This window comes from Procambarus clarkii, chromosome 1 (assembly GCF_040958095.1).
Source record: "Procambarus clarkii isolate CNS0578487 chromosome 1, FALCON_Pclarkii_2.0, whole genome shotgun sequence".
In the NCBI taxonomy this organism is placed as follows: domain Eukaryota; kingdom Metazoa; phylum Arthropoda; class Malacostraca; order Decapoda; family Cambaridae; genus Procambarus; species Procambarus clarkii.
In genome coordinates this window covers 48,112,960-48,133,400 of record NC_091150.1, presented here as the reverse complement: position 1 = coordinate 48,133,400, position 20,441 = coordinate 48,112,960, and positions in this window count along the sequence as shown.

Here is a 20,441-nt window from a genome sequence, read left to right as displayed (position 1 = left end):
TGATCTTGTTGTTGTTGTTGTCGAATATTGTTCTCTCTTGAAAATGAGCTTTTATTCTCCCTCCTTTTATTGATCTACTTTATTTGTTTCGGAAATTATTTGTTGCTGTATATCACAGTGTGCAGTTGAGGGGGAGGGTGGAGGTGGGGGCGACCATCGCTGTGTTGATCTGGGGTGGTAGTGGGGAGGGGGAGCAGGGGTGGTGCAGTTGGGGGTGAGGGAATAATTGGGTACATGGGTGTGAAGTCATTCCCTTTCGATCCCACAAATTACTGACATTCACCTCTCTGTTCTATCTATCCCTACTACTTTCCCTCAATCACTTATCACTTATATCTTTTATAGTTGCACCATCCACTACACTATAGTCCTTTTGGTTTTACTTATGTTTCGCTCACTTTACATTAAACTCTATTTTATTATTATTATTATTTTCTACCACAGACGTTGCCACAAATTTACAATGCTAAACAGCAAATATACATTTACTTTTAATCTCCATGGACAGGGTTAGAAATCTGTTAAACATTTAGTTCAGTGATTTATTGAATAATCAACTACACAAAGTGATTGTAGTGCTTTTTAAATGCTTGTCTAACTTACATACATAATACATAAGTACACAGATTTACGTCTACCCTACATAAACAGTGTCTGAGGTGTAATTTATATAGTGTCATCAATGTGAGTATATAAAGGTGAAATGCAATGCTGACCATCTTCCACATATGGATTGCATGCATGGCCACCAGAGGGGGTGGACTTATCGGCTGCTCCTCCAGTCGTGGGTGTGCCCAACTAGCGGCTGGTCGTTGGTGTGGTGGTTGCCTGGGGCCTTGTACCCGGCATGCTCTGCGTGTTAAGGGGGGAGGGCCTTGACCCCCCTGATGAAAGCTCAGTCAGTTGGCTTGGAGTATTATGACAATGTAGATTACCCTAAAGTGGAACAGACGTTGTTTGATTTGCTGGGTATTGACGTGGGTGCCGTTTGTGGAGTAGAACTGTTGACGAAGCATCAGGTGGTGGTGAAGCTCTCCATGGACGAGAACTACTGGGTGTTTCTGGATCGGTTTGAAGGGCATACTATCCAGTTTCCGGGTGCTCCTGGGTCGGTTGTTATCTCCGACCGCAGTGGCGCTTCGACCTACGTCAGTGTGCATGGCGCCCCTATTGAATTCCCGGAGAAGTTGTTGATGAGGAACTTTGGGCAGTTTGGATGGTAGTGAATGTGAAGATGAATGTTTTCTCCTTCGGTCTCTTGAGCGACGCCCAAAACGGCATCCAGATGCCGGAAATAAGACTCACATCTGGCATCCCTTCCTCTGTCAGGCTAATGGGGTAATACGTCTGTGTTCATAATGCCCGGCATCCGCGGACCTGCTTCCATTGTGGGTTGTCGTCGGGCCACATGACTGCAGGGTGCTCTGCAGGTGTCGTTGACCAAGTTAATCTAATCTACAAGGAGGAATCCCTCCCCCCCCCCCCGGTTATTGAAGTAGATTTGGAGGGTGTGGGTGTGCCCTTGGATTGCGTGCATGTACAGCTAGTGAGGATAGGCCACTGGGTACCGTGCCATCGTCGTCTGCATCTTCTGCAGCTGCCGTGAGTGCTGTCGGTGGGGTGTGGTTCGGCGGGTCGACCTTCCCCCGCCTCCTACTTCTGTGGCTGCTGTGCCTTGTTCTCCGTGGCTCCCGTCTAGGCTTGGTCGCCTCTTCAGCCATCGTCACTCGAAAATCGGATTCTGTGGTGGTGGAGAGCTCGGATGACCTGCTCCCTGACCCTAAGCGCTCGCGGCGCTCTTCCTCTGTTCTAGCCTCAGATGGTCCCACCTGGGTGGACGTGGGGAAGTTTTGTGAGCTGCATGTCTTCCGACGGCGATGGGTCTGTGCCTGGTGATGTTCCAGTGGACTCGGAGATGGTGGTGGCGGATGTCCATGCGACGGATGCGGGTACTGGTGTGGGGCGTTCTGTGTCGGTTCCCGTGTCACCCCCTGTGTCTCCCGCTGTGGGCTCCCTGACGTGGAAGATGGTGCCCCCCTCCTGTGGAAGCTGATCTGGCCCGTGATCTCGTGGTGGTTCTCAAGAAAGATGGCCGCCGTGGGGGCTCTGCGCCAGTGCCCGGTGCCAAATGGTCCATTGGGAGTTTGGGCCCTATGGTGTCGCCTCTCGTGTAGCCACCCCCTTCCTAGGAGGAGGGTAGTTGCCTCGTCGGGGGACACAGCATCAGTTGCTGATGTCGAGTCTGGATCCTGTATGACGGTCCGGGTGCGGCCAGTTCCATGGTGTTCGTCCACCATGTGGGAGCCCAGCATGCAGGCTTTCTTCTTTGGTGTTCATGATTTTATGAAGCGCTCTCGGGGGAAGGCTTGCACTCATCTCCAGGAAGATGAGCGGATCGTTTCGGAGGTGTACTGTTTGCGGTTTCCAGAAAAGGATTATCCGCATAAATATGTGTAGGCATTGCCTTCTCGCATATGTTCCTTACCTCTGGCATTTTGCTGTTTTTCATTTGCTGTTTTTGTTTTGAGCCCTTCAGGCTTATTGATTGTTCATTTGTATTGTTTGTCACCTGTGATGCTTTTGTGTCCGTTTGGACTGACTTGTGTATTTGTCTTTTTGTATAAACCTGTTGCAATGTTCTTCTGTATATCTGTGTTTTCATGTATTTGTAAGAGTATGTTTTGGGGATTATTGTTTTGTTCCATTGTAACTTGTACTTTTGTTATTGGTTTCTTTTTTGTATTGTTTTTATGGTATTTATGTAGCATTCTTCGCATGTAAATATAAAAAAAGTTATTGTAGTGCTTTTAAAATGCTAATCTAACCTAAATACATAATACATAAGTACACAGATTTAAGTCTGCCCTACATAAATAGTGTTCGAGGTGTCTTTTATATAGTGCCATTAATGTGAGTTTACAAAGATGAAATGCAATGCTGACCAGCTTCCAAATATCCCGTACACACACACACACACACACACACACACACACACACACACACACACACACACACAGTGGGGCCTGTGGCCGAGTGGATAACGCTTAGGACTCGTAATCCTAGGGGTCCGGGTTCGATCTCCGGCGATGGTGGAAAACAAATGGGCAGAGTTTCTCTCAACCTGATGCCCCTGTTACCAAGCATTAAATAGATACCCGAGAGCAAGACAGCTGTTAGGGCTGCTTCCGTGGTGTGTGTGTGTGAAAAGAAAAATTGATCGTTGATTCACAGTTTGAAGGCAGGCCGAAAGAACACAACTCAACCCCCGCAAGCACAACTAGGTGCTTGCGTGAGTTGCTCTTACGTCCAACAGATGGCGCAGTTTGTCAAAAAAACATGTTTTACCTGTCACAGGTGTGGCATGTATGTAGTAGGTATATAAAAACACGCTCGTATGCGAATGGAACCTTGTGTCAAAATTTCAAAGCAATCGGTGAAGAACTTTCGGAGATTAGCGATTTTGAACAAACGAACATTTATATTATATTAAGCAGTTAATCATTGAAGGTGTTTAAGATGCTTTCACAAGCTCAAAGTATAGTTACTGTGGGACCACTACCTGGCCGCCTCACCTGCGACCGCCAGCACTTCGTATAACAACTCTCAACAGATCCCAAACCATATGGTTATCCATATTTTTTTCCCTTGAATATCACTTTATTGCATATTTACTCGTTTTTTTAACACATTGATGCACCTCGGTGTTCCTTGTATGCCCCCTGGTGTTCCCTCGTACCCCCTAGAGCTCCTTGTACCCCCCTGGTGTTCCTTGTACCCCCTGGTGTTCCTTATACCCCCCCTGTTGCTCCTTGTACCCCTGGGTGTTCTTCCCACCGACCCTCGCGCTGATGGACCCGGTTTAGCCTCTACCCACGAGACAAAAGTCAATTTAAACAAGGCAAGTGAAGTTTGTAGCCAGACGAGAGTTGAAGCAAGTCTGATCACTGTCCTCACCACTCACTGGGCCATGGTTGTCCTCACCACTCACTGAGCCATGGTTGTCCTCACCACTCACTGGGCCATGGTTGTCCTCACCACTCACTGGGCCATGGTTGTCCTCACCACTCACTGAGCCATGGTTGTCCTCACCACTCACTGGGCCATGGTTGTCCTCACCACTCACTGGGCCATGGTTGTCCTCACCACTCACTGGGCCATGGTTGTCCTCACCACTTACAGAGTGTACACTCTACAACAGAGAGAGAGAGAGAGAGAGAGAGAGAGAGAGAGAGAGAGAGAGAGAGAGAGAGAGAGAGAGAGAGAGAGAGAGAGAGAGAGAGAGAGAGGGGGGGGGGGGAGACCCAGACAGAGAAAGACCCGATCAACCCCGGATAAACCGCCTATATATATTAAGGGGGTTAATCGGCAGTGCCCGGGACTGTCTGTCTGTCTCCCATATGTCCATCTATCTATCTATCCATCCATCTATTTGTCTGGAAGGGGGGACAGAGGGCGGGTCATCGTCGACTTTCCTTCTAGTACACAAACACGCACACAAGGCTATAGTCCCGGATGGAATATCGCCATGGATACTGAAGGAAAGAGCAGAAGCTCTGTGTCTGCCTCTCGCCATGCTGTATAACACAAATCACTGGTATCAGGTGAACTGCCATAAATTTGGAAGACGGCTAATGTAGTCCCGATACTCGAGAAGGGTGATAGACAGGAGGCACTGAACTATAGGCCAGTGTCACTAACTTGCATACCATGGAAGATAATTGAGAAGATTGTGCGAAAAAATCTAGTGGAACATGTGGAGCGAAGGAACTTTGTATCACAACATCAGCATGGGTTCAGGGATGGCAGATCATGCCTCACAGGATTGATTGAATTATATGACCATGCAACAAAAATTAGTTCTTGGGCCTATACTGTTCCTGATATATGTAAATGATCTCCCAGAGGGAATAGACTCGTTCTTCTCAATGTTTGCTGATGATGCAAAAATTATGAGGAGGATTAAGGCAGAGGAAGATAGTATGAGGCTACAAGATGACCTAGACAGACTGAAGCAATGGTCCATTAAATGGCTTCTAAAGTTCAACCCAAGTAAATGTAAAGTAATGAAACTATTGGGGGGGGGGAATAGGAGACCAGATACCGAATGGGAGATGAAGTCCTTCACGAAACGGAAAAAGAGAAAGATCTAGGAGTTGATACCACGCCAAACCTGTCTCCTGAAGCCCACATCAAAAGAATAACATCGGCGGCGTTAGCATTTGTTAGCATATGCGAGGCTGGCTAACATCAGAACAGCCTTCAGAAACCAGTGAAAGGAATCTTTCAGTACCTTGTATACCACGTATGCAAGGCCAGTCCTGGAGTATGCGGCCCCAGCATGGAGCCCGTACCTTGTCAAGCACAAGACGAAGCTGGAAAAAGTTCAGAGGTATGCCACTAGGCTAGTCAGAGAACAAAGAGGCATGACTTACGAGGAAAGGCTGAGGGGAATTCCACCTTTCGTCACTGGAGACAGAAGAGCCCGGAGAAACTTGATCACCACATACAAAATTCTCAGGGAAGACAAGGAAGGATTATATAACACGCTTGGTACACGCACAAGGGGGGCACAGGTGGAAGCTGAGTACCCAATTGAGCCACAGAGACGTTAGAAAGACCTTTTTCAGTGTCAGAGTAGTTAGTAAATGCAATGCATTAGGAAGTGATGTAGTGGAGGCTGACTCCATACACAGTTTCAATTGTAGATATGATGGAGCTAGAGAAGTTCAGAATTCAACACACACACACATACACACACACATATATATATATATATATATATATATATATATATATATATATATATATATATATATATATATATATATATATATATATATATATATACTGTGTAGTACATGACACAACACAGTGAGGGCAACAAGGTCACACAGTGGGGCAGATGGATGGGAACATAAGCCAGTAAGTAATTAGACATAAACAATTAACATGTTTTAGCGCTGTTTTTACTGGGCACAATACGTATACTGGATTATATAAAGCCGTCTGTTTTACACACGTGTTAACGCACGTGTTTTACACAGGTTTTCAGTCATACTGACACTGTTATTATATTTAATGAAGCATATGTATACTAGTAATCATTCTAATTGAGTAACTACCTCCCCCAGCTATGCAATTGGCTCCCTCCTCTTGTGTAACTAGCCGCCACCACCTCTTGTGTAAATAGCACCCCATCTGAGTAACTAGCTCCTCATCTGAGTAACTACCTTCCTCCTAGTTACTCATGTGTGGGGGTTCCCTGCAGATGGGTGTCCAAGCCTGATGCCATGTAAGTGTGCTTCTGTTGGTGGGAGAGGTAGTTACTCAGATGGGGAGGTAGTTACTCAGATGGGGAGGTAGTTACTCAGATGGGGAGGTAGTTACTCAGATGGGGAGGTAGTTACTCAGATGGGGAGGTAGTTACTCAGATGGGGAGGTAGTTACTCAGATGGGAAGGTAGTTACTCAGATGGGGAGGTAGTTACTCAGATGGGGAGGTAGTTACTCAGATGGGGAGGTAGTTACTCAGATGGGGAGGTAGTTACTCAGATGGGGAGGTAGTTACTCAGATGGGGAGCTAGTTACTCAGATGGGGAGCTAGTTACTCAGATGGGGAGCTAGTTACTCAGATGGGGAGCTAGTTACTCAGATGGGGAGAGTTAGTTACTCAGATTGGTGGCTAGCTACGACCTCAGTAACTATCTCCTCCACCTGAGTAACTATCTCCCCCACGTCAGTAACTATCTCCTCCACCTGAGTAACTATCTCCCCCACGTCAGTAACTATCTCCTCCACCTGAGTAACTATCTCCTCCACCTGAGTAACTATCTCCCCCACCTGAGTATCTATCTCCCCCACCTGAGTAACTATCTCCCCCACCTCAGTAACTATCTCCTCCACCTGAGTAACTATCTCCCCCACCTCAGTAACTACCTCCCCCACCTCAGTAACTACCTCCCCCACCTGAGTAACTATCTCCTCCACCTGAGTAACTATCTCCCCCACCTGAGTATCTATCTCCCCCACTTGAGTAACTATCTCCCCCACCTCAGTAACTACCTCCCCCACCTGAGTAACTATCTCCCCCACCTCAGTAACTATCTCCCCCCCACCTGAGTAACTATCCCCCCCCCACCTGAGTAACTATCTCCCCCACCTCAGTAACTATCTCCCCCACCTCAGTAACTATCTCCCCACCTGAGTAACTATCTCCCCCACCTCAGTAACTATCTCCCCCACCTTATCTCCCCACCTCAGTAACTATCTCCCCCACCTCAGTAACTATCTCCCCCACCTCAGTAACTATCTCCCCCCACCTGAGGTCGGTCCCAAAGCATAATAGTAAATGTTAATCCCTAAGAGCCGAAGATTAGCTCCATGAAAGCAGATGGTCTTCATGGGCTCCTCTGAATTGTCCTGACTTTACCTGAGGGCCACCATTTCTAGTGGCCTCGACGGGGGACAGGAAGCCGTCGGCATATCAAACGTCCCCCATGATTTCTTTGGCCCATGGGAACAAATGTGGCAGGCTCTCTCTGCAAGATTTCCGATTGCAACTCCTGGCTAAAACTGGGAACATCTGGATAAAGTGCTCGCGGAATTTCTTGGAATTTATAGCATAATGAGGACATATGAAGAGCAATATCTTTCTTAGAGACAAAACTGAAGAAAGTTGGAGAATATGCGAGTAAAAAATGTGGAAATATCCAGGGATAATGAAAGTATATATATATATATATATATATATATATATATATATATATATATATATATATATATATATATATATATATATATATATATATATATATATATAAGGATATTGTGCATATATATATAGGCATAGGTTAGGTTAGGTGTTTAGGTTCTGTTGGCTATTATTTGTATTTGTAGTATGTGGGTGAAGCATTTACAGCGTTGTGGTTCGAACAAAAGTCGTCAGTGAAGCACTTGTTCCGGAAGTGTTCGGACGTCATCAGTTGTGAGTCGTGTGTAACCCCCCCCCCCTCCTCCTCGCACACCCCCATAACCTCCCACCCCCAGATCCCTCCTCAACAACCCCTACCAGCACAACCTTCTCCCCTCTTCCCCTCCATAACCCATCCCCCATCACCCCCCTACACCACTCCCCAACCACACCTTAGGGGGACCTGATAGCTGAGTAAACAGCGCTCTGGGCTCGTAATCCTAGGGTCCGGGTTCGATCCTGTTTCATGGCAGAAGCAAATTGGGCAGAGTTTCTTTCACACTGATGCCCCTGTTACCTAGCAGTGAATAGGTACCTGGGAGTCAGACAGCTGTTACGGGCTGCTTCCTGGATGTGTGTGTGAAAATAATAGTAGTTAGCAACAGTTGATAGACTGACAGTTGAGATGTGGCCCGAAAGAGCAGAGCTCAACCCCCGCAAGCACAAGTAGGTGAATACACCACCCCTCCTCCTCAACCCCTTCAAGCAATCTCATCAACCCCCCCCCCTTCCACCCTCCCCTTCAACGCTTCTCTTTAAAACGCTCAAAGGACCAGAATTTCAATTAGGAAATATGAAAGCAAGCAACGGTGGAGGCCTCGCAAGCAACCGTTGTGAGGCGCCCGGCTCACTCACCCCCCCCCCCCCCCACCACCCCCACCACCCAGTTACAACGACCACCGCATATAATGACCTCCAAGACGCTTAACGTTGATTATTTCTCGAGTTAACAGTATTCACGCTAATGATTTAAAGTATTAATGGAGCCGTGTATTGACCCGCTGGTCTCACCCGGCGGGCCTCACCCGGCAGGCCCGGATGACAGCTGAGGGCAGCAGTTCAGTGCGGGAGAAGTTTAACGTATGTGTGTGTTTTTTTCGCTGTGAGGTTAGGGTCCCCGGCGGGGCCCGGGGCGACACATGTTTGTTAGTATGTGTCATCTGTGTCGGTATCACCTGTGTGTGTGTGTGTGTGTGTGTGTGTGTCGCGTTTGATAGCGTGTATCGTGTTTGGCAGTATGTGCACGTGTGAGTCTGCAGCATGTGTCAGTATGTATTGCCTGTTAGTATGTATCACATGTGCAAGTATGTATATGATCTGTCAAGTGTGTATCACCGGTCAGATTGTATAACAGATCATTATGTAACATGTATCAGCATGTGTCATGTGTCAGTGTGTGTATCACACGTGTGAGTATGTATTGTGTGTCATGAGTCAGTATCATGAGTCAGTATGTATCACGTCTGTGTGTGTCTCAGTGAAGACCGGGACACATGCGGGAGGTCTTGGTGGGAGGGGAGGGGGGGGGGAGTGGAGTCGAGCGTAGGCGACACATCTTCCAGCGTCACTGTGTGATGGAGTGACGTCATCATGATTAGCATCCTCATTATTTTCTTTGCTAATGACAACGCATGATGAGTAAAATGATTATTTTGTAAAATTATTATTTTCCCGAGATAAATGCATAATGTTTACGATATTGAGAGCAAAAGAAATTGTGTTTTTTATTATTATTTTTTGTTTTTCGATGGACGAGCTGGTAACAAGGCAATTCAGCCAGTGGGAAATAACATCATTGGAGTGGGGGGGGGGGGTCTCTCTGAGTCAGGGTGTTACGGTCACTTGGGACAGTAACCGGGTTCTTGCTGTTATAACCTCTTCTATATCTAAGCCCAAGTCGATGGTAAGCTTTCAAGAACTGTCTGTGGCAAGTAGTAGTGCAAAGAATAAAAAGGGGGGATAAGCAATACACACTTACACCCTCATCAATATATTAACACCTTCACCACTAATATATAAAGTATTACTACACCTGTTTACAGTAGTGTCTCTTTCAGGGAGGACACAATACATCGGCTGTGTTCATCAATCCCGGTGAATCCACTTTCCAGGTACACGTCGTCCACACATAATGTCAAACACCGGCGAGTTCACCTTCAACATGGGCCAGTCCATTCTCCTATCGCCACGATGTGTCAATACCCCGCCTCTGCTCTCCAGATACACACTGGCAGAGGGTTTCAGCCACATGCTGACAGGGGTCTCCAGCAATCACATACAGGAGTAGCTAGCACCCTGGCAGAAGTCTCTAGTCGCTCACTAGCAGCACTTCGTAACAGACGCATCACTGTCGTCTCGTAACTCTTACGGGCCAATCCCAGGTATGTCAGTCCATACAACACTGCATACATCAGCAGCTTAACACACTGCTCTGATCGACGGCGGCCACTTAGTCCTCACACAGGACCAAGTCAAGAGTTCAGGACTGCCCAAGGTGAACTGCCCTCCTTAGCGCAATCGCCTCCTTACATCACCTCCGTGAACATAAAACGTCATTAATTAGGTGGACAGTACACTGGGTGCCCTTAGGATAACACCTATCCACCGGGGAATTGACATTGTAACTTGTAGCCACAACCTAGATGGGGTTGATCTTGATACACCGACCACCAGAGGTCATCCTCATCGACCTCACCTTCTAACCCAGGCAGGAAACTGGAGCCGTTCACTGATACTACGCCACCACCAACAGATGGCGTTGTCTGCGTAGCACCAAATACCGGGGAGTTGGAGTGCAGACCCATAGATGGCGCTGAACTCGCCACTCTATACTTCAGCGACGTTGTCGATACCGTAACACAGGACCACATTGCACTCGTTTCAATAGTGCCCAACCCCACAGCAGCACCCACAGTTTCATAAGACCAGATGTAAGGTGCTCCACGTACATCACCACTCTCCAGTAGTCATCCACAGCTTCATAACACCAAGTGTACAGTGCTCCACGGTTTGGCTTGGCAAGCCAAACCAATGCACCAAAATATGCTTTATCCATAAAAGGTTTTGGAACCATAGAATGCCTTACTTCCCTCCTGGATCAAATAAATGATAAACCAGGAATCCTTATTTTTTCATGACCTTGAAAAAGCCTTATGATCCAGCTACACTGTGGCCTGTCCTCTTAAAAATAATGTCGCTTTTGGTCGTTTACCCGTATGGCCGAAAGTCGACGTAATTTGAGAATGAAAAAAATGAAAATAAATTTGGGATTTTTTTTTCAACTACAGTAAGATAGGGTCCTCTGATAGGTTAGGTGGGCAGAAAATTCTCATAAAGTTTCAAAACGTTATGAAAAACGTTAATTGAAAGTTTCCTCTTCTAACCTTACCGAGTAAGCCAGACGACTCAAACAGAAAACGGGACAGTACATCACTTTTGTGAGTCGATTTAATTTCAAAATACATCCACTTTTGGCCATAGCGCTCATACGAGCTAAAAGTGACATTATTTTTAAGAAGACGGGTTGAGTGAATAAGGAAATCAAAGGACACGTTCTTGCTTTTGCCAAAGGAAGTCTGCTCAACAGAGAAGCTAAAGTCAAATTTCAAGGACAAACATGCTGGAAAAGAGGCTGGAAAAACTCATTTTCCAGCCAAACAAAGAGGCTGGAAAATGAGACTCCGCAGGAAGGAATACTAAGCCCCTTCCTCTTCAACTGTCTCATGGAACAATTCATGAAGCTCAAGTTACCAAAAGTAACTTTTGATAACTGGCTTAACTATGCAGACGACTTTGTGGTCATCATCAATGGCCAAAGGCGCCAGGAACCATGCACAAAAATGCCTAGACTATCATCAGCAGAGAAGCGGAACACATAGCAGTGAAAATAAACAGTAATAAAACCAAAGCAATGGCTGTTAAAATGAGAACTCAAGACATCAGACTCGCAATACAAGGAAAAGAAATTGAGTGGGTTACCTTCTTTCCCAATATCTTGCGAGTCATAATAGACAGCCAGTTGAAATTCAATCAAGAAATTTAATATCAACTTGAATATCTACTTGAAATTGAATATTCACTTGAAGAAATTGAATATCAAAGAACGTCACATTTCGACCTAGTGTTACCTAAGGCCAAAAATGGTTGTAATTGAAAATGGAAGAAGTTGGCAAAAGTGACGTACTGTCCCGTTTTCTGTTTTGGGTTCTCTGGTAGGTTTTGAGAGGACACTCTAAACTGACCGTTTTCCTTGACGTTGGGAAACCCTTAGAAGAACCTAGTGACCCGGCGAGGCTGTGATCCAGCAGCATCCTCTGCCACACTCCCACAGGCCCTGGCTAGTGGGCTATTTCTAGTGACACCGGGAACTCTTAAACCACGAGTCATCAGTCAGCCGAAGGGAAGTAAAGCTTGGCGGCTCCAAGTATAGAGCAAAAAGAACCAACATTTGACGACTCTATACCTGAGCTTGGCCAACCAGATGGATCTACAAGAGCGGGGGGATGAGGCCAAACTTCTTGCTTTTCAATTTGCATGCAAGATTCAAGTTACGGAGCCGGACCACCGCCTGCCTGGCCTCGCCGCTCCTCCACCCGCACCCCCGCCACGGAACATGAGCAAGTACCCACAATATGTCACTCGACTTGGTAATGTTCGACGACGGATCCACATGTCGTCACTCTCTTTATCTCAGATGTCTGGGCCGGGTGTCGTCACATGTGTGGGCCGGGTGTCGCCAGATATGTGGGCCGGGTGTCGTCACATGTGTGGGCCGGGTGTCGCCAGATATGTGGGCCGGGTGTCGTCACATGTGTTGGCCGGGTGTCGCCAGATATGTGGGCCGGGTGTCGTCACATGTGTGGGCCGGGTGTCATCACATGTGTGGGCCGGGTTTCGTCACATGTGTGGGCCGGGTTTCGTCACATGTGTGGGCCGGGTGTCGTCACATGTGTGGGCCGGGTTTCGTCACATGTGTGGGCCGGGTGTCGCCAGATATGTGGGCCTACAAAGTCCTAATACCGGACTTTGCAAGTGCCTTCATTCTTGAATGACCTGCGTCTCCCTTTGCCCCCTCTCTCATCCCTCCTCCTCCCCAAGCAGGCGTCGACAGCTGACAACAGAGGGACCAGAAAAGAAACTTTGGGGACATTTCCTTTCACCCGATGCACCTGTTCATCAAGCAGTAAAATAAGTACTCAGGAGCTAGACAACTGTTGTGCTTTGCATCTTGGGAACGCCCAACAGATGGTCTCGGGGGAACCACTATATAGACATAGTTTTAGGTAGAAGTTTGCTGTCCCGCGATAACAGGAATTATCCCCTTTTGCAAGATATAAGTAAAGTACAGACGGCTATATCCGTATACTGACAAAGGCTATATAGAACGTGTACACCGAGAGATGTCTATATGCTTCTTCACCAAACGCAACAGCACACAGTCACAGAGAAAGAAACAAGTCGACCAAGTACAGGGAAATAGATCACCGGTACAACTTCGTTCCAATAGGGTCTGTGACCCTAGGCCCATGGGGGAGCAACCCGTTCTCGCACTTTCGTATAGTCAATATTGACTTATTAAATACGTGCATATTTGACATACTAAACATACTAGTTTACCTTAAAAAGCTTCATAGAAAACATCGACCTTACCTAACCTTCTTAGTATGTTAAGATAAGCATCTTATTGCTTCGTAATTACAATTATTACTTAACCTATTATAGGTATAGGTTAAGTAATAATTGTAATTAAGAAGCAATAAGATGCTTATCTTAACATACTAAGAAGGTTAGGTAAGGTCGGTGTTTTCTATGAAGCTTTTCAAGGTAAACTAGCATGTTTAGTATGTCACATATACACGTATTTAATAAGTCAATATTGACTAAAAGAAAGTGCGAGAACGGGTTGTTGGGGGAGAGAGCGCAAGAAGGTTTGTTAAGGTTGTTGGTTCCAGGCTAATTAACACTACTGGAGACCCCAAAGTGGCAAGTTTTCTCTTCCAGCGCCTCAGTGTAGCGATCCAGAGGGGGAATGCCCATTGCGTCCTCGGGTCCTGCCCGGCGTCAGAGGAGTTCCAAGACATTTACAGCCTCTAGGAAACAAACTTCCTCTTGAACACTCACACTACCCAGGAAGCAGCCCATAACAGCTGTCTAACTCCCAGGTACCTATTTACTGCTAGGAAACCGGGGTATCAGGGTGAAAGTAACTCTGCCCATTTTTTCTCGCCAGCGTCGGGAGTCGAACACCGGATCACAGGATTACGTGTCCAGCGTGCTGTCCACTCAGCCACCGGCCCCCGGTGCGTGCGTGTGTGTGTGTGTGTGTGTGTGTGTGTGTGTGTGTGTGTGTGTGTGTGTGTGTGTGTGTATGTGGCGTCCAAGTTAATCTCTAAATAATGAGGTGAACAGGAACAAAAAAAAACTCAAAAAATCCTTGTTTTTCCCAACTTGGTAAACAGTTTAATTGCTACCTTTGTCATACTAATTAAGTCCAGCACAAAATATGAGTATTGGCAACGAAGTTTCCTGTGTCGAAATAATGTTTAATATTTACCTAGAGAGGAAATTCCAATAGTATTTTGAGCCAAAGGAAAACGTTTATTGTGAGTTAAGGTGAGAGCAGGACTGCCCGCTGTGGCCTCCTACAGTCACCAGAGAACGATAACCTAAAGATCAGTACTAGGAGACGCCTGCTCTCTCTGCCCCTTCAGGACAGTCCTGGGAGACGCCTGCTCTCTCTGCACCTGTAGGACAGTCCTGGGAGACGTCTGCTCTCTCTGCCCCTGTAGCACAGTCCAGGGAGACGCCTGCTCTCTCTGCCCTGTAGGACAGTCCTGGGAGACGCCTGCTCTCTCTGCCCCTGCAGGACAGTCCTGGGAGACGTCCTGCTATCTCTGCCCTGCAGGACAGTCCTGGGAGACGCCTGCTCTCTCTGCCCTGCAGGACAGTCCTGGGAGACGCCTGCTCTCTCTGCCCCTGCAAGACAGTCCTGGGAGACGCCTGCTCTCTCTGCCCTGCAGGACAGTCCTGGGAGACGCCTGCTCTTTCTGCCCCTGCAGGACAGTCCAGGGAGACGCCTGCTCTCTCTGCACCTGCAGGACAGTCCTGGGAGACGCCTGCTCTCTCTGCCCTGCAGGACAGTCCTGGGAGACGTCTGCTCTCTCTGCACCTGTAGGACAGTCCTGGGAGACGCCTGCTCTCTCTGCCCTGCAGGACAGTCCTGGGAGACGTCTGCTCTCTCTGCACCTGTAGGACAGTCCTAGGAGACGCCTGCTCGCTCTGCCCCTGCAGGACAGTCCTGGGAGACGCCTGCTCTCTCTGCCCCTTCAGGACAGTCCTGGGAGACGCCTGCTCTCTCTGCACCTGCAGGACAGTCCTGGGAGACGCCTGCTCTCTCTGCCCCTGCAGGACAGTCCTGGGAGACGCCTGCTATCTCTGCCCTGCAGGACAGTCCAGGGAGACGCCTGCTCTCTCTGCCCTGCAGGACAGTCCAGGGAGACGCCTGCTCTCTCTGCCCCTGTAGGACAGTCCTGGGAGACGCCTGCTCTCTCTGCCCCTGCAGGACAGTCCAGGGAGACGCCTGCTCTCTCTGCCCCTGCAGGACAGTCCTGGGAGACGCCTACTCTCTCTGCCCTGCAGGACAGTCCAGGGAGACGCCTGCTCTCTCTGCCCTGCAGGACAGTCCAGGGAGACGCCTGCTCTCTCTGCCCCTGCAGGACAGTCCTGGGAGACGCCTGCTCTCTCTGCCCTGCAGGACAGTCCAGGGAGACGCCTGCTCTCTCTGCCCCTGCAGGACAGTCCAGGGAGACGCCTGCTCTCTCTGCCCCTGCAGGACAGTCCAGGGAGACGCCTGCTCTCTCTGCCCTGCAGGACAGTCCTGGGAGACGCCTGCTCTCTCTGCCCCTGTAGGACAGTCCTGGGAGACGCCTGCTCTCTCTGCCCCTGTAGGACAGTCCAGGGAGACGCCTGCTCTCTCTGCCCCTGTAGGACAGTCCTGGGAGACGCCTGCTCTCTCTGCCCCTGTAGGACAGTCCAGGGAGACGCCTGCTCTCTCTGCCCTGCAGGACAGTCCTGGGAGACGCCTGCTCTCTCTGCCCCTGTAGGACAGTCCTGGGAGACGCCTGCTCTCTCTGCCCTGTAGGACAGTCCTGGGAGACGCCTGCTCTCTCTGCCCCTGCAGGACAGTCCAGGGAGACGTCTGCTCTCTCTGCCCCTTCAGGACAGTCCAGGGAGACGCCTGCTCTCTCTGCCCTGCAGGACAGTCCAGGGAGACGCCTGCTCTCTCTGCCCTGTAGGACAGTCCAGGGAGACGCCTGCTCTCTCTGCCCCTGCAGGACAGTCCAGGGAGACGCCTGCTCTCTCTGCCCCTGTAGGACAGTCCTGGGAGACGCCTGCTCTCTCTGCCCTGTAGGACAGTCCAGGGAGACGCCTGCTCTCTCTGCCCCTGCAGGACAGTCCTGGGAGACGCCTGCTCTCTCTGCCCTGCAGGACAGTCCTGGGAGACGCCTGCTCTCTCTGCCCCTGCAGGACAGTCCAGGGAGACGCCTGCTCTCTCTGCCCCTGCAGGACAGTCCTGGGAGACGCCTGCTCTCTCTGCCCCTGCAGGACAGTCCAGGGAGACGCCTGCTCTCTCTGCCCCTGCAGGACAGTCCAGGGAGACGCCTGCTCTCTCTGCCCCTGCAGGACAGTCCTGGGAGACGCCTGCTCTTTCTGCACCTGCAGGACAGTCCTGGGAGACGCCTGCTCTCTCTGCCCTGCAGGACAGTCCTGAGCAGGTCGCCCCAGCAGGTCGTGGGAGCATCTTGAGCCAGCGGCCTGTGACAGGTACACACTGTTCTTGGCTTTGTCCCGCTGTTCTCTGCCGCTCCCTGGAGTATCAGCTCTTACTCCCACAAATATCTTTGCCAGATCAATATTGGCAACCTGCTTGGCCTAGCTAGAGTATCGGAGCCTTGACCAACCTCTTCCCAAGGACGCCACGGAAGGAGTATAATGATAACTTAATCATGTTAAAGAGCATTTACTTAAATGATTAACCATACATCACCTTCATCAAAGGTCACAAAGACATACATATTACAATATATATGACTATAGTGGAAGGTCTTACATTCAAAGAATGAAAGGAAAACATTCCTTTCATTCAACACACACAGACCATTTTGCTCAGGTGATCAGCAGTAACAACAGCATCAGTAACTTAACACTTAGTTAACCAACAAAATTGATCAAGTTTTCTAGATCAAACTTTCTTTGGGTATAATTACAGGCATCCAATGAAGCCAAGTATCTTAGCCTGTGCGTCAACAAGACTTTTATTTCCTCCTTTGCAGTTGTTTATTTCACGTAGTCAGCTTTTCAAAGATATCTATACAACAACCCACAAAGCTTTACCATTTGGAAGCGTTTCATTTCAGGTTTGTCTTTTAAAAACTGACTAAGAATATAATTAACTCCATAGAGCGGTGCAGACGATGAGTCACAATAATGATATGATGACCATATGTGGTTGATGATATGATGACCTAAACAATACTCATCAGGAAGATGGGGAGAAACAACGACGTTTCGGTCCCTGCTTGACCATTTTTATTATTATTATTATTATTTACTACCACAGACGTGGCCACACATTTACAGTGCTAACCAGCATATATACATTTTCTTCGGTCCTCCATGGACAGGGTTAGAGATCAGTTAAACATATAGTTCAGGGATTTATTGAACCCTGCTTGACCATTGTTCAAGTCGGGGACGAGAAGAAAGGTGTGGTTCTCCTGCGTGGTCCCAGAAGTCGGGTATATTGAATATCTCCATATATGTGGTGTACTGTTTGTTCCCATTAGTATAGTGAGTGTTATGTCTTCAAAAATATCAGCAAAAGTGTGATTTTGGATAACTAAAGAATGATAACCCAAAGAAGAGTGTCACCAGAGGACGTTAACCTATGGAACAGTGTCACTAAAGAATGATAGCCAATGGAATAGTTCCACTACAGGATGATAACCAGAGGAACAGTGTCACTAAAGAACGGTAACCTTTGGATCAGATGAGTCACTAGAGATGATAACATAGAGATCAGTGTAACTAGAGGATATCTGAAGTCTTATAAACTACTGAACCACCCGTGGTTAGCTGCGGGGTCGTGAACATTGGCCCACCCTGCTGGCCCACCCTGCTGGCCCACCCAACTGGCCCACCCTGCTGGCCCACCCCTACTGGCCCACCCTGCTGGCACACCCTGCTGGCCCACCCTGTTGGCCCACCCTGCTGGCCCACCCCTACTGGCCCACCCTGTTGGCCCACCCCTACTGGCCCACCCTGCTGGCCCACCCCTACTGGCCCACCCTGCTGACCCACCCCTACTGGCCCACCCTGCTGGCCCACCCCTACTGGCCCACCCTGCTGGCCCACCCATACTGGCCCACCCTGCTGGCCCACCCTGCTGGCCCACCCTGCTGGCCCACCTCAGCGACCCACCCTTGCACCAGGTCAAGCATGGAACCCTTGCTAGGGAGCGAGGGGGCCCGACCGACTTTCCTGCCCGAGAAACTCGACCTTCCTGACGGTTTAATGATGTCGAGTTGTGGCTCCCGACCCCCAGCCAGGTCCATGTGGAGGTCCGAGGCTCCCCGATGCTCCGCCCTGGGAACCGTGAAGTTCCACATTTGAGTCCGGCAGAAATAAATAAATTTGCATGAAATAAACTTGAGTCGCCGAGCGCAGAGGGTCTAATGTGTACGCTAAGGTTGTTTTAATGCAAATTCATCCCATTCTGCGTCTTAACCAGCTCGGGTTGTCTGTTCCTGTGTTTTGGTAAGATGGAGCGCCGCCCCCCTTCTTCTTGCAACACAGCCGCCCCCCACACACCCACACACACACTCACACCCACACATACACTCACACACACACACACACACACACACACACACACACACACACACACACACACACACACACACACACACACACACACACACACACACACACACACACACACACACACACACACACACACACACACACACACACACACACACACACACACACTCGCACACTCGCACAAACATGCACACACACACACACACACACACACACACACACACACACACACACACACACACACACACACACACACACACACACACACACACACACACACACACACACACACACACACACACACACACACACACACACACAGTTACAGGGGACATGATCACCACATACAAGATTCTCAGAGGAATTGATAGGGTAGATAAAGACAGACTATTAAACACAAGGGGCACACGCACTACGGGACACAGGTGGAAATTGAGTGCCCAAATGAGCAATGGGACGATACAAAGAATTTTTTCAGTGTCAGAGTAGTAGACAAATGGAATACATTAGGCAGTGATGTGGTGGAGGCTGACTCCATACACAGCTTTCAAGTGTAGATATGATAGAGCCCAGTAGGCTCTAGGAACCTGTACACCAGTTGATTGACAGTTGAGAGGCGGGACCAAAGAGCCAGAGCTCAACTGTCGCAAGCACAACAACTATGTGATTACGCACAGTGATGCGGAGGAGGCTGACTCTATACTCAGTTTCAAATGTAGATATGATAGAGTCCCAATAGGCTCGAGAATCTGTACACCAGTTGGTTGACAGTTGAGAAACGGGACCAAAGAACCAAAGCTCAACCCCGCAAGCACAACTAGGTGAGTACATCTAGGTGAGTACACAGTTTCAGGTGGTCCTCAGCGCCCTAAAGAGATGGTCTGAGAAATACCTGCTCCACTTTAATCCTACCAAATGGAAGCTCAAGAAATCTCGGGCGAGGTCGGGAGGCCACACGGGGCCTCCCGGCATGATGGACACAAACATGTTTGAGTCACAAAATAATAAAAAAATAAGCAGAGATGGATTCGAAAAAACAGTTACTCGTGACACACGCTAACAGGCTAACATCAGTGTCGTATGAAAAGCTGGCGATCATCCGTGAGGTACCTAGGGACCTGGACAGGGAGTCTTATACAACAGTGCACATTAACTTATGTTATACCAGTGCCGGAATATATACCTTATGTATAATCATCACCTATAATAACATTATGCAGCATTAGAGAAGTTTAGAGACTTGCTGCAAGACTGGTTCCTGACCTGAGAACACTGAACTACCAGGAAAGACTGAGGGATCTAGATCTCACCCCACTGATAGAGTAACATGATCACGACATATAAGATTCTCAGATATAATGACGAAGTGGACAAAACTGATGGCTCGCAAGACGGCACTTAGATGCTGATGTTCAACGTAGCCTGCACATTTAGGTGAGTACACACACATGCAAGATAACTGCGAGGAGCAGCATAATCTATAAGAGAGAATGTTTGTCTGTCCAAGACTGGAGGCCAGATGCTTACGACTAGCCTCACAAACGTGTGTAAGAGGGGTGGAGGGGGAGGGGAAAGGTCTGGGAACGGACATACAGCTTGTCGGCGTCGCCATAATTCAAGAAAGAGCGGTGTGTCAGGGTCACACTCAGACCCCCACGGTGACTTTTGGTGCTGCCCGCTCGCTACATCTAACTAAATATTTTGAAAAGAACAAATAACAAAAAAAAAGATTGTTACAGATATATACTCCATTATTCGCCGATCTCTTTGCCCAGCCATTTGGGCTGGACGGTAGAGCGACGGTCTCGCTT